Source organism: Nomia melanderi, chromosome 7, assembly GCF_051020985.1.
Source record: "Nomia melanderi isolate GNS246 chromosome 7, iyNomMela1, whole genome shotgun sequence".
NCBI lineage: Eukaryota > Metazoa > Arthropoda > Insecta > Hymenoptera > Halictidae > Nomia > Nomia melanderi.
This window is the reverse complement of record NC_135005.1, coordinates 16,022,860-16,039,178: the sequence shown is the minus strand read 5'-3', so window position 1 is coordinate 16,039,178 and position 16,319 is coordinate 16,022,860.

Here is a 16,319-nt window from a genome sequence, read left to right as displayed (position 1 = left end):
ATTTTCGGGCAATTCGAGTCGTTTTTGCCACGTCTCGCAATTAGATCGCTGACGTTAATTACGATCCTGATTCCTCTAGAGTAATCTCGCGTTGCGACGTGTGGGATTTTGTTTGTAAGTGTTCAAGATGGGGAAGAACGTTCGGTGGAATTGGATTTGCTCATTTTGCGTGATCGGGGAGGAATGATTTGTTACAGATTTTTGGAGAGAATATATTATTTATATATTATTGGAATATTTATAGTTAGATATCTGTAGTATAGTTGTCTATAGATATATGATACTTATATGTGTTAGTAAGTTTGCAATAATTACAAGCTAGCTGTTGCTAGGAGTAATTATTTTCAAAGGAAATTACGAAGGTCACGTTTTCGATGTAAAGGACGACATACGCGAATCGGTAACAACGTTGAAGATATAACAAGTACCCGCTACTCGCACGACGCTCTCCAGCCTCGTCTCATTAACGAGCACACGACCCAATTACAGAATTTTACTATGTAACGATCCCGGCCAATCCGGAATGATTAAGGCAAACCTTGTTACATCGTTACCGGCGTTTTTCAATTAGCGGCGAGGTAAACATCGACGAAATTTCCGTGGATTTCCATGGAAATCGAAATCTGCCGGCAAACATTCCGAAAACAGTGACACGTTTGTATTATGGAACGCTCGATCAAAGGAATATTGGCAATTTAGACTGAACGCGTTTCAACGGCATAAAAGTCCGCGTGTTTCCGCTGAACATCGAGCATCGCATACGTCTTTTTCATTAGATACTGTGATATTCTCGTCGACGTTTAAGCGAGTTTCTTAAAACGACAGACGCGACACGGAATGCGCCGACATCGTCGTGCTCTCGCCCACTCTCGGCAGTAGGTGGTAAGGTCACTCTCATAAATGAGTCCGCGCTCCTCGCCTGTAAAACTGAACTCCGCGGGTCTCTTTGAGCCTGTGAGGACGCGCAGCGGAGCCCGGAGAGCGGAGGCCGAGATGGAACACAAAGAAGAAGAAGGAACCAGGACGAGGAGGAGGAAAGATGCCGTCGGAGGATCCGCAAACACTCTACGCAAGGGTCAGCACTATGGGCTTTTACCTACGGCCAACAACGCCCCGCAGTCGATTGATTATTTAAGTTCTTTCTCACCTTATACACTTCGAGGCAGAGCTTCTCAAATTTCCCCGATAAAATTCTGACAGAACCTGCGACAAGGTTTCGCTGCTTCGCGATACTCGTGACAAAGCCTGATTCTTTATTTAGAATAATTCAGATTTCCGTATTCGAGGACCGAGATACAACACCTGAATCATTCGGGAAATTTGAGTTTCCATAAAATGATTTCACGAATTCGCAGCAAACGAGCTTCGAGTATCTCACGGTCGTTATCGGAGCAAAGATTTTCTCCCTAAGCGGTGCACATAAAGAAACCACGAAGAAGCTAAGAGAGGAGTTAATAAAATCCTGTTTAAGAACCGTTTTAACGCAACCTGCTATCGGGTTCGTAGCGCGAGCGGTATAATTGAGGTGGCTGCGCTTTGAAGCAAGCCGGTCGCGAGTCGCGGAGCAACGTTTGAGAAACTCTGCGCGGAAGACCTTCCGTTTCCTCTTTCACCCTTTCTCTCGGCTCCCTCTTGAACCGTAATCCTTTCTCCCCGCTGGCAGCTTCTCGTATATTTGTAAATTCACCTCTGTCCCACGTTAAAGTGGAAGGGCAAAGGATCCTCGAAAATCGAAGAGGGCCGTGTGATCGAGTCGTCGAGAGTCGCCCCGCCACCGGGCTCGTCATTGTGGCTGTTGCAATTTCGTTTCCGGCGGACTGCAACCCCTGTTCACTCCTATCAACCCTCTGCCGATCGTGTAATGGTTTAGACGGTCTCACGGGGCGCGTGGTTCGTTCAATGAACCGCTTGCACTCGAAAGTTTCCCCGTTACATGTATTCATAATTTTCCGACGGAACATTAATCAAATACTGTATCATATAGAAACAATATAGAAATCAAATAGGACTACTTTATTCCATAATCTTCGAATAATTCGATAATCGAAGTCTCGAAAGCAACGAAAATTCCATTGGAAACGATAACCTTCTTACGAAGCAAATCTACTTCCCACGATCAACCCGCAAACAATCACTCACGCTCCATTAAAAACCTCTAAATTACCAGCAGCATCCTTCACCGACGGTTCGAACGCTCGCGTCAAACATTCATCGCCTGCATCCAGCCCGCATCCCCGTGACCCAGTTGACGTGGTCCGCGCGGATTGGCAAAAATCACGTCGACTTTTTCATTTTCCTTCCCACGGTATCTCGCGACCTCGATCTGGATACCGGTTACACACCGGCTCCGTCCCGGAAACGATTAACTACTCGAGTTCGGTGGATCCCGGTTGGACCGACGACAAATCCGATTCCACCGATGGCATCTCGATCCCGTGGCCCATTATACAACGCGCGTGCACACGTTCCATGGACGGATATTCGCGTATCGGCCAGCCCGCGGGAGTGGAATTGCAAGGAGAGACACGCGCGCCGGAACAAAGAGAGGGACAGAGAGGAGTTTAGCTTACAGAGAGGAGCTAACCCGCAGAGAATAAGGATCGAACACGGCCGAAGGAGAGAAGGAAGGCGACGTTCGACGCACACGTCCGCCTCAAATTGATTGGAATTGTTCCCCGTCTGATATCTCGTTCCTGGCGGGCCGTGGCAGCTGCAGATAGACGTAGGCTGCACAACTCGCGCCCCGCCGGAGAGAGCGGACGCAGACAGCCACGGATTGCCGTTCGGGTCTGCCGGAAGCCCGGCCCTATATTCGTCGGACCTCTCGCAGTGTTTGCGGAGGGACGGATGAGAAGAGAGAGCCCGGGCTCCGGCTGACGAGGAGGAATCGCGAGGAAGCCGCGCCACGGCGGAGGGCTCCCTCCCCGGAATTAATTTCGAAGCTTCCAGGCGAGCCCGCCACTTACCGCCGCTTATCGTATCGCCCGATCCTAGGACGCATTAGGTTCGCTGCCGGGATCCGCGGGAAAGTATTAAGCGTAACCGCTAAGCGCGCTGATACGTGGGTTAGCTGGCTCCGGTTTACGTATTCCGGCCACGCGTCACGGATTTAACGCGGATGTTCGCGGATATCGTTATGAACAAGACGGACGAGCCGACCGCCCGCTCGGCAGATAGGGGATACCGGCGTTCGGCCGAGCGAGGCGACGCGAGTCGCAAAGTAATGGCGGTGAATGAAAGACGTCGGGTGAATCGATGCGTTTTATTGCTATAATGGCCGCTCTTATTGGCGACGGCGGCGTGGATATCGGGGAAGAGGGCCGACGATGGCGGCGTCGGGAAGCTGAATAAGCTCTCGCCGCTGTGATCGAGGATGAATCGGAATTGCATGCGGATGGACTGCGCGATGGGCGTTCTATGGGTTGGATTGTTGTGTACGTTGCTATAAGACTCGCGTAGATTGTCTAGGGTTGTCGGGGCTTCTGTGGACTTTGAAACGGAAGAATTTGAAGTAATGGAATTATTAAATCGCGTGTATTGGAAGGAATCGTTTAACGCGAAAGTTCGGATGAGTAATTTTCATTTAGGAAGACGTTTTCGAGGTTGGTTGACGACACGGTCACCGTTACGATGGGAAGCGACGCGTAACGAAGCAACGGCGCGCCCTCGCGTATCTCGGATCGCATAAAAGTTGAAATGGTTTTGCATTCCGGGGGAATTCGACAGTGCGGGGTCCTTGTCAAAGCCCCGCAACGCGATATTACACTCAAGAGGCCGATGTATATTCATGGGAACGCGCAAACCAATATTTATAACGGCCCCGCTGTCTCGCTGCTCCGCTGCGAGCGCGCAGCGCGAAGTATTGCGAGCCAGATCGTAATAGTTAATACGCGCTATTACGCATCGCCGACTACATATTAGACACCTATTACAGCTCCCGGTGGCCTGTAATTCCGCGACGATCAATTGCCATTGAAATTACTATCGGAAAATCTAACCCGTCCGCGATACGCGGCCGGCGACGATAATAACGTCAATTAGCAGCGTTCGAGAGCTCGTTATCAATTACGGTGCTCAACAATTTTTCAATCAAACTCATGCTTCGTCGCGGCTGCGTAGAATATGCTCTTCATAGCGAGTTCAATCCTCGCGCCGCGGAGATCGAGGGCGTTCGACTGTAATTTTCGAGCTGGATGAACCCTAAACACCGATTTACAATGAATTATCCTTGCGGCTAGTCCGTGGGTTTAGAATTTTTAGATTCCTACTTTTTGGAATTCGATATGGCGATTAGAATTACCGATGAATTCACCTTTGTTAATTTCTTACGCTGGAATTTAAGTCAGAGATTCGACAAAGTCTTGCGCGAGGAATTTTGTTTTTACCTACTTTACGCGGATATGTAGATTGATTTTATTTAGCGATAATTTTCTATAGAATGATATACATCAGAATAACTTAATGCCTAATGCAACCAGACTATCGATGTCTGTAAGATGTCATTGGCAATTTTGCAACGGAAATATCACATGGCGCGTGGTACGCCTTTACGGTCGAACTTTCAAACGAGAATTTTCATTCCGATTTGCGAAGACAATGGAAGATCTTTCCCCGAATCGATCACGGGAAACGAAAGAGATTCCACGCACAAAACCCCGTGATCGGCCATCAAACTCGGTATCGCGAAACAAGAACGTGGACGTGAAATTCACCGGACGAATCGAACGGATCCCGCGCGGGCTGGTTACATATCGCCTGGACGTAATAAAATGTTATTTATGGCACGGCCGGCTTTCTCGGCCGCAACTATAAAAAGTTCCGCATAAAGTTGCAGTTTACAGTCTGCTAAATGTAGCGCCATGAAACGGCGTGCAGTCAGCGTCGCGCCTAACGTTTTACGGCGTGCGCGCGGGCAGGTCGCGCGGGAGGGCGAGACAACCTGCCAGAGATTAGGAGAAAGGTTGCCAGCCAACGAGGCGCCCGAACTCAATACGACCAGTAGTTCTGGTTCGCGTTTTACGGCGCACGGTAACATATCGAAAGGCAGGATCTGGTGACTGCCATCCAGCGCAATTGCTGTCGATGATGGCCGATTGTTGGAATCGATCAGCGCGAGCGAACGGCCAACGAGATGCTGCGAGCTGCTCGCTGGGACCGAAGAAACTCGTGGAAACTTGCTCTCGACGCCACGGTTACCTCTCCGGCGATTCCTCCGACCCCCCTTTTTATTCTTCTTATTGTTTCAGAAAATACGGTTCGCGATTCAATGAAAATATCCCCGTTCCGAAATTCTATTTTTCCAGCGAACTCTTGGAATTCTCTGCCCGCTCGCCGGGTTTTCGAGATGATCGACGGTTGCCCGACTCGTTTGTCGTTAATGTAATTAGATTTTACGGTGAAATTATCATGAAACAGCTATCGCGGACCGTTAAACGGCTGGCGGCAAGTGCAAGCGCGGGCCCCGTCGAATCGCGGAACATAGAAATGCTTTCAAATCACTGGAGCCGCATCATTTCGTGACGGAATATTACAGGGAATGCATAATTGCATTCTGTAACCGCGAGGACTCGTACCTCACGCGCCATCGTGTTGCCGAAGGCAATAATTACCTCAACAATGGGGTGAAGTTCCTTGAATTCCTGATGTTAGACTAATTAGTCTGGCGTTCAACGTGAGAACCGAGCATTCGAACCTATCCGAGGCAACGAACGAGGCAATAGAAATGGATTTTTCGATGTTCTTGTCTTTCAGTGTCGGATTGCAGAGTGCTTGTAACAAGTGAGTTCTATAGAAGAAGATTTCTCGACGGCGAACAAGTTAAATAAATCGATAAAATGTTAAGGCAGTTATTCCCCGTTCCATTAACGCCGATAAGGGAGGCGGAGCTTAAGTTTTAAAGAATAATTGTCGAGACGTTCCCGGCGAGGCAATTTCAATTTCTCACGGTTTCATCGGCTCCCGAGGCTTTCCGCGCGGTGGGAATTTCAATTTCAATTCGCGGATGCGTCGTTAACTCACTTTAATCTTCGCATTTAGTCGACAAACAACAGAAGCACGCTACCGGCTGGCTTGAATTTCATTGGCAACAGCTTGCCTGGCCAGTAAGAACGTTCGCAGACAATCAGACGTTCAACGGAAAATTCAAAAACGCGAACGCGACGCGACGTCTTCAAAACCGTCTGCCATCGAATCGAACAATTTCGAGATGAATTATGCATTTTCGAAACTTGAAGAATGTTGCGCGAAAGAGGACTCGTTCGTACACGTTACTCTCGTCGAGAGGAAATCGAAGGAGATGCTAATGCGAAATCATCCCTCTTCGTTACTCTTAAACCCCCGCGTTCATAAATTCCGCCGAAAGCGAGTATAAATCAAACAATTACGTTTCCCCTGATATATAATTTACATATCTGGCTCAATAGGATAGCATTACCTGTTGGCGAATAAATCAACCCCGTTAAACCGGTCGAATTTTCTATGCAGGCCCGGTGTGTGCCGAGGAATATCGTTTGAAGTCAACAATGGTCGCGGCGACTCGGTCATTTGACAGTATCCGGGGCAAAGGTCGCATCACTAAATTACCGAATACACCCCTAAACAGCCAGAAACCGGAACGCCGGGCAGTGGAGGGGCAGGGGACGCGGCGGTAACGGCACTCGTTCAACAGAATTTCCGGCTCTCAAAGAGCGTTAATTAACTCAACGCGCGTCGCGATAATTAAACGCATCCCGTCCACGCTGCCCGAAAAAAGCAATAAACGACGAATCCCCGTGTCCCGGGGATCAATAGCAACCTCAGCGTCCCGTTTACCGTGCTTCATCGGGAAGATTAAAAATCCATCCGGTTCTCCGTCCCCCCGGCCCCTCGGCGAATTCGATTAATCGCGTTTCCGAGCGCATTGTTGTCGCACTTAAAACGGGAGCCGATCGATCGGCGAGCGCTTCTTTGTTTCGCGTGGGCGAGCTCAAAAGCAACGATCTTTCGACCTGGCAATGCGACTCAGCTGCTTAGCTACGTTATCCGAAAGAAGAGACTTGAAAGAAATATTCGTCCAATTGGTCAGCTTTAATCTGCTCTAGCCTTATTTTCGATACTAATTTATCAATGCTATGTTGCGTAAATTCATTCTGCGAAGTGCGGTCCAATGCGAATAGATCTATGTTTATATTCCCCATATCTTCTTTAAGGTATCAATTTTATTGTAAATATACATAGTGCTACTATATTATAGATAATGAAGGAGTGGATCTCGAGTACTCTTACAGACATTCTCTCCCAAAAATCATTCTCTCCCACAAGCATTCTTCTCACTCGCACTCGTCACAAACACTCGGATAGACACACTTTCCCCCGACCGTTTTACAGCCTGTCTTTTACTCACACTCATTCTTACATTCACTCTCCTTAAAAATACCTCAGCCTACGCTAAAAATTCTAGACTCTACAATATATTGTTTCTATCCGTTATCCAGTGAGTAGTCAACGCGACAGACCCGTCTGCCGCGAGGTGTCATGTGCTGCGCTCTTCCCCCAAGCAACGCCGAGCGCGTTGGAGGAACATCTCGCGCTATGAACGTTCCCGAACGAATCAACAGCGGAAACTATCCTGACAATCTCGGACCGTCCCAGGGAATAAGCGTGGAAATCGTAAAAGCCTCGGGAGAGTCCGGGACCTCGCGGAGGTCCTGGGAAGCTTATTTGATTCTATTACCCTTCGTTTAAGTATCATTCCGGTAGTTCCGGCGTTTAAGCGCGATAGAGGCGTAATACAGCGGAATATTATTTTCGAGAAGCTTTCAGAGCCCCGTTGAAGTTCGCAAAATTGTAGAAGATTATCAAGCGGCGTGGCTGTCGGCGGATGTTTTAAGGTCAGCGCCGGAGCTTTTAATTCCCGGCGTTTCGAGTTGCGAGCGACCGATGCCTCCGGCCATTCCCCGCAACGGGTCCATAGGTAATCCCCGTTGCAAGACCATCCCGGTCACGAGCCGGGTAACGATCTTTTTATTCCTCGGTCGGTTTTACGCCGGCCCTGCTTCCGCGTTTATCTCGCGACGCCCCCTGTCTACCCTCCGGCCCCGGCGGGTCCACGAACCGGGAGCTCGTCCTTCGCAGTTCCCCGCGAGGCGACAGGATTTATAACAGCGTCTTCGGTCTCCCTCGCTTATCCCGGTTTTTATCAGCGCCGTCCCGCCCTCCGCGAGATATCATCGGCAAGAACCGGCGCGGCGTGCTGCGTAACGATGGAAATTAAACTCCGTGTCCGGGGCACGGCCATGATCGCGAATATTAGTATCATGGTAATGGGAGACGCGGCCGGGAAATTTGAACGCCGCGCCGCCGTGATTAACATCGTTAATTGAACGGAGGGATGGGCGAGGTCTCGGGATAGAGGGTCGAAGATCTACCGCGAGTCTTTGATTTCCTGGAAAATTTACGCTGGATCGGGTTTTACGAGATTCGGGGATCTTGTTAGGAACTGTACTCTTTTTGTTCTGTATTTGAGAATAGAAGAATTTACGTTTTATACGAATTTGTAAGTTTGATTTGATCGATTCGATGGAAATCGGAGTGTTTGAGAATCGTTTTCGAAGATGGAGACTCGAAGTGGGAAACGTGGCCAGCGGATTATGAAATTAATTAGAACACGTCAGTGGCAATCCAGTCTCGCGGTAACGCGCGGCTACTTAACACTAATTAACGAGTGCTCGCGCTGGAAAATACCTTCTTGCGCGAACGCGGCAACTTTTTGCGGCGACCCGCGTGCTCGGAGGTACGGAAGTTTAACAATATCGTGGAAGTTGTTACCCTCCGACGCAACACCGGGAAAGTTGTTGTGCGTCGCAGGATGTCGAAGTTGTAGACGCTTTGTCCGACACCGGTCCGCAGCGTCCGACGACAATATAGTATCCCGGGCAGCGCCGGGATCGGCGAGTTACGTCAATTAAACAAGACTGACCGTTTGTGTACCGAGTTTATTGGGGAGCGACTATCACGGGCGCTGAGGTAACCGAGCTCGAAATGTAGGTGACTTCAGTCGAAGATCCAAACGTAACTATGATACTTGCGGGAAGTTCGACGATGATGATTCATACTCTCGCAGCTGTTTCAAACGAGAACTGCCGAGCAGACAAACAGACTCTTTCGATTTTCCCGTGGAAACTTTAAGAGTGCATCCATTCAGATTTCGATTAACTTATAATCCAGTTTGCGTTACCAACTTCGTTTCCTCGGTAGTTTCCAAAGAGAAGCATCTGTTACCTTTTCGCCGGTTGCAGAAAGGGAACCCAAGAATAGCTGACTTTGAATCATCCAGTAGTTCTAGTATTAATTCCGGATTGAAAATCAATTCACTCCTCGGAAATATAATTAAAGAGCTCTCAACTTCCACTCGATCTCAGTCATTCTTTCACCATCTAAACACCATTATTCCTTCCCACCTAAAATAATGAAGCGACTCTACAATTTAAACTAAGAAACAGAAAACCATACATCAAGCGTACTACACACGATTCAACACGTTAAGCGCCATGTCAGTCACCGATGACGCTTCCGAACTGCTTGAAACCAATCGCAACATCCAAGATAACCGATGTCCAATGAAAACGTTCAATAATGTAACTAATCCGCTAATAATCTAATAGAAAGATTGCAACGTCAAATCATTATCAATCATTCCTGCATTTCTCTGCTACAAAAGAATATCCACAGAAAAACAAGATCTTCACGCTTAACATGTTAAATATATTCGAAAACAACAAGACAAACATATCTCAGTAGCAATTCCCGATCGTCGGACGCCCGTAAGATCCATCGGCCTCGCGATCATTGCCTCGATGAAGCGCAGGTACAAGGAACAGGGCGGGCCGCGATGTAACACGGCGAAAGGCATTGACAACTGGGTCTGTCCCTCTATCTGCGCGCTGTACATCGGAGCGAGTGAATAGCCCCTATCACGGAACGATGGAAGGTCGCGTCGGACGCGTGTATCCGATTTCAGCGTCCGAGTGACCGGCAGCGGCTCATTGCAAGCGATAGGACCAGGGCACGTGATCCCGGGAGGAGAAGCCTATGAAACGGATAGGCCTCGGACACAATCGAGCCGGGTTCCAAGGCAAATACAAGCAACCAGCGCGCGCGATCTTGTACACGAGATGCCCGGTGGGCGAGGGGCGTCCGGGGGACGGTCCGGCCGCGCCACGAAAACCACTTTCCAATCGGTTTCCAGGATGTAATTACGAGCACGTTGCGGGTATACCGGTGAAATTTGACAGGTAGTAAATATACGGAGTTGATCCCTGATGGTAATAGCGCCGGGAGAGGAGCATCGACTCGCCTGATTGAATTCTCCGGTGTCCACTATGGCCGGTCTGCCGGACCGGCCGTCCGACCGACCGATCACCGTTCCCCCTTCGACGCTCTTCCCGAAAAAACACCGTCGCCGCCTGGATATGAAATCCTATCTGGGACAGAACAGAGCCGGCCAATGAAAGTCCCGGCTTCGGGAGCTTTTTCGAAAAGGAAACAAAAAACCCGTCCACCGGGTATCCCTGGCGACCCGCCGATTGTAAGTGGTCCACGCGCGGCACTGGGAGAGATACACCGACTAATAAAGCTGCGACGTTGCTGGTTTCGCCTCTTGTGTGTGTGAGCGACTGTGGCTGGATGTACAGGGTGTCTTGTGTATTGTGTACCGGTTGACGGACGGATCGAAGGACGCGGAATTGGTGAACTTGTAGTTGTTGTATTGTGTTATTTTTTGTAGCAGTTTGCTAGTCGATTTTCCGGTGGTTAATCGAAAGTGTAAGTACATAGAGAGAAGGTGTGTTATAGTATGAGATATATTAAAGGTTAGTGGAGGTAATCGAAAGGATTTTGTGTTAGGAAGATGACTCGGGGTATTTTTAGCTTGTAATAGTTTGGAAAGAAGATTTGATTGGGTTAGACGAAGCTACTGGTCGCTTTTTCTGGTTCTGATCTATATTTGTAGAGCTCGCTGCGAGACACCCTGTATATGCTGTGTAAATAAGGGGTCATCGGTGCGTCTATCGCCTTAGGTCCACCGCAGATCCTTCGACAGATAAAAGGACGAGAACCTGCGCCCGGGAACTGACCGCCGATATTGTCGCGCGTTCCGAATGGCCTTCCCTTCCCATTTTTCCCTCTCTTATTTCACCCTGCCTGTCTACGATTGCCGAGGGTGACGCGGAGGAAAAGTTGTCACGGTCCACGAGCGAAATACAAATGCGAGGGCCGGTCGAACGGATCGTTAGGGGATAAGTTCCGTCGGAAAAATGGTGTTCTCGTTGGCGGTGAACGGTTCGAGTGAGTTGTTACTTCTGAATCGTTCATATTGTCTCCGAGATTATTCAGTTGCTCTATCTGCAGAATAGTCTGCATTTAAATGATATCAGACTCATATGAGAAATATCTCAAACATCGATTCTCCGAAGTTCAAGTTAATTACGATTTTTCTGTCAACCGTTGCGCTTTAATAAACGTAGATAGAAACATAGAAGTCTTCTTTATTTCTACTGAACTTTAATGAAAAGTTAACTCTAGCACGCGCAGTTGCAAAAGAAACCATAGAAGAATGGTCTAAGAAACATAGCTCGACACAACAAGTATTCTAGAAGCGAAACCGACCAATAACAAGATAATCCCCAAGAGCGCGTACCAACGTCGGAACGCGAGCAATAAATTCACCATGGAAACTGAATACCGACAACGCGACCGAGCAAATTGACCAGTGGGTCGCATCAAAGGCTGCCCGGAGCTCCGGTTAACTTTTTAAATCGAACGATAAATCGAGCGTTTCCACTTGCACGGGGAGGGACGCGAGTCCGGGTCGTTATACCTCGAGATGTATCGACCGTCGCGATTCCCGATTCTTAACTGTACTCGCGACCAGGGGTTTCCCCCGTTCCACGGCGGAATAACGGAACCCGACGACGCCGATCGAGATCCAATTAAACGACCATGAAAGATGCAGTTTACCGGCGACACGTTCACCCCCAACCTCCACCCTCGCGTCGAACATTTTCCGAAACCCCATAGAGACACTTGGTCGCGGGGCCGTTTGATGCCAGCTGCTGCCTTGGATATTGGATAAAAGTTCCCCGGCTCCGCGGAGAAAATAATTTCACGAGGCCGGCCAAGGCTCTGCCTCTTGCACCCTCTTTCCCGGTTCGCACCTCCGCCCCCATCCACCGTTCGCCCCGCTGTTACGCCGTGGAGAGGAAAGTTGCCCGACGCCCTCTCTCGGATTTCCTCGAGTTGTCGTGTTTCTCTGTAGACAAAACGGCCGACGACGCCACCTGGCACTTAACATATATGGAAAAGTGGCGTTCACGCCCGAACTTCCTATTCTTTCCTTCCCTTCGCGGCCGGGTGCCGATTAAGAGGCGGTCCCCGCGCTGAGTCTCCGTTTATCGGAATAAAGAACGATGTCTGCTGCGGGCGCCACGGTCTTTTGAGCTGTTGAAACGCTTTGACGATGGAATGGCTATTTCTGTATGAAACGTCAACCGTCTTGACTAGATTCGATTGGAACTTGAAGGTGAAGGTTCGTTTTTACTTGAGGATTCTTCAATTTTATATTTCACTAGAACTATCGTACCAGTAAAAATTACTGGTATTTCTTTCGCAACTATTGGCATTTTAAAAGCATTGAATATTCAAAACGATCTTCAAAGTGTCTTCTAGTGTCAATCAAATTTTATATTTAACATATCTACAACGCAGAGATATTGAATCTACATAGCTAGACGCAAGGTTCCTCAAACAACTGACTAGTTTTCACGTTGGTTAAACACCTTAAATTGGTCGCAGCGCTATTCGGTTGTGCTAATCGCCTTAAACATGGCCATTGAGAAATTCGGGGCCGAAGCTGTGACATTTTCAAGCCGCAACAGTCCGCACGTGTGATCACAGTTCGGTACGCGCGAAAAGGGAAACACTGAACGGGAGATTTAAGCGTGTTCGCGCGCCCAGCCGCATAGCTTACACCGAGGACATAATTAATACTTACCGTTGGACATGTAACGGGCCAAAGTACTTCTATCGGCGGTGTTACAGCGTCGGTGTCCGCGTCGGGGGGCGTGTTCCCAGGGAATGGCAAAGTTACGCTTGTCCGGCGCCGTATTCGCCGTGTAAATACCGACGTTAGGATCCTACGTTATGACTTTCGAGTTGCCGAAAATTGCGCGCGGGCTTCGGGACTGCGAAACTAGTTCTGGAACCACGGTTTTCGGGCGGCGGCTCGTGTCGCGGATATTAGGAGCTGATCAAACGGCAACCCAGTTGCGACGCAACTCCAACACTGCGCGAGGAAGAAATGTGTCTCCGTTAGGCTGCCGTGCTTCCGGAGTTGCGCAGCTTCTTAGGAAGCTCTTCGATGTATACTCGTCGATGACCATTTTTAATTAATATCATTAATCCTTGAACGAAGTTGAACAAAGTAACATACAGACGAACTGTCGTAGAGTGAATATTGATATTCATTTCTTTCCTGTACACCTCGACGAAACAAAGAAGCTACAAACTCTATTGAATTCCATGGAAACGTTCGTTCCTCGTTTACTTCTTCTAAAACGACGTGTACGAATGCTTTAAGGGTTCATTTCCACTTGTAACCGGAACCCAGCGAATAGTAGATATTCGCAGCGAGCCTCTAATGGAATCAAATAAAGAGTAACGAGGACGAGGATAAAGGTAGGACTATAGACCCCTAAACAGACACCGTCACGACGCCCATTACAACAGGATTCACGTAGCGCGTTGCCGCACGACAGACCCGGGCGTCTCGATAGAAGCACCGGCTAATCGAATCTCCGAGAAACTAGGAGACTACGATTCCAAGAGCGGCCACCCCTCCGGCGTACTCTATTCGAAACTCCACTTCGCTATTTACTCCATACAATCGTCTTCTCATTGATAAGTCGACGGGCGAGCCGTTCAACGGATAGGGGACAGAGACAGAGAGGAGCGGGGGCGAGCAGGCGGCAGCCAGAGACGAAGAGGAGACAGCGGGGGAGGGGTTTGCGAGAGAAAGGGTAGGTTCCAGGGGGAAACAGAGTTACGTGTTCTCTGTTGGGTGCGAAATCGTCCAACCGTGAAATGCAAGGGGTGGGCGAGAGAGTCCTGGGTGCAAGTAGAAACCAGTCCTGCTTCTCATTGAGCCGGCTACCTTGCGTAGCCTCCTGTCCTTCGTCGGCATTTAATTAATTTCGTCGACATTTAAAGCGGAAGGGAGTATCGCGTGAAATCGATGGACGCCGGAGTCGTCCGGGGGCCGCATCCACGCTCGAACTTTTGATCGCGACCTTCCGATCCAACGATTCACGTCTGCTCATTTAATTGTGAATTCTCCTCGGCTAATTGCGACGTCGTCGCTGTCTACTTTTTGCGAACCCTCCCTTCTTTCCTTTCTCGCGGCGCTCTTACTTGCTCCTTCTTCGTTAATCGCCTCCTCATTGAGACGCGTTTTAATGAAGACTTGTTTGCCCCTTGTATTCTACAATTGCCGAAATTGGTTGTTCGATTACTCGTTACTTCACGGCTATCGAACGCGAGCACTGATCTGCGAAAGTATTTCAAATCTAGGCATCATACATACAGATATTTCAAAAGTATCTGCTAACCGGTGAGTACAACAGTTCAATCATCAATTTTACTTCTTTGGACATCAATTACCTAGTATGTTACTATTTTCAAGTAATTCAGCAGCGTCGGTCATCGGTGACTGACGCTTAACGTGTTACATTGCGTACCGGTAACGAGAAATCTCATTTTTATATGAAGACACTTAGCTATGCAACTTCGCTGATTACCACAGCATTGAAAAATATATAAAATTTAATTCGAATTGATTATCCATTTAAAATATATTACATAACAAAATGATATCTGAGTTTTTCTATGTATAGTGATATAAGTTGACCTTAGTGAAAATTGCCATCCGCACAACTCAGTTTTCTGAAAATTATCCGGTACGCAACGTGTTAAGAAACAGAGCTATTTTACTCCAGAATATATAGATACTCCGTTCTTTTCCAAACACTAATTTCTATCCATTCGCTAGATATTATTAATCGATACTCTGTATTTCAAAATCCAATCTGAAAAATACATCGCGAATATCACCGCGTTCCACGGAACGAGACACGGATAAGACCATTCCGTCCGACCATTGAATCGCGAAGCTACTGACGCATAAATGTCACGCGTATGGCCGGCCGATTTTCACTGGCACCGTCCCGCCGGCCGATTGTGCCCCAGCGACGGCGTAACGTCCGAATTAGGCTATTGTTACGCCCGCCGTACCGGGAATTAATTAATACGCGAGTCATCGATGACCGTTTGATTACCGGCTAACGCGGCCCGCCCCATTATCCGGCGCGCGATCATCTCCGCGGAGGCCTGGCAAACTCGCTCGCGCCCGTTGCGGCGTCGTTAACGATGTGGAGCGATTCGACCAATGTTTGCGCGATGGCCGGGGCCCCTCTATAGGCGTCGACGGTTGAAAGGACTGCCGAAATTGCGGAGAATTAACGCGCGGTTTTGCCACCGGCCCGATTCAGATCCGCCTGAAATCTGCTACGGGCCGGCTGACAGACTTTGCCCGTCGTGCCTTGTATAATCAACGGGACGTCGCTCAATCAAGCGGCTCTGTCACCTGACTTATTAACGCCCGGTGTGCAGCGAACGTGACTAGATTGCGTTTTCTTACTATATCGCACGCTCCTATGGCGAATTCATCGAGATATTTTTGTTTCATTATGTAGCTTCGGTCGTTCGTTACAGGATTTTCCTTGTGCAGGCTCTCCTTTGGGTCATTAGACGTCGCGGAATAAGAAATTTCGGATGAATCGGTAGTTTGATGAGTGGAGTGATGAGAATTGGTAGTTTCAAAAATTTTGATAGATACAAATTGGCGTTTAGTATTCTTGTTTTATATCTTGTAATCGGTTTCGATTCTTTTTCAATTCGGTGTAAAGTCTGAGAAATACAAGGATCACGTGTTTATCTCGTTTTCATTAGAGAAAACGACTAACCCAAATTAGTGCGGGTTAATTAGGGGGAAGCGTTGAAAAATCAAGCGTCCGGCGGCAAGACGAAAAGAAGAGAAGGTAACGCGAGATATGCAGGGGACCATTCACGTGTAATCCACAGATAGAGGAGCGAGCTAGTGGGCTGTCCATTAATCAAAAGGAGATAAAGAGCATCCGCTGACTCCTGACCATCGAACCATATATCTGGCTTGAACAGCGACAAAAGAATTTAATTTCATCATCCGTGATAAAAGGAAGGAGCCGCGGCGT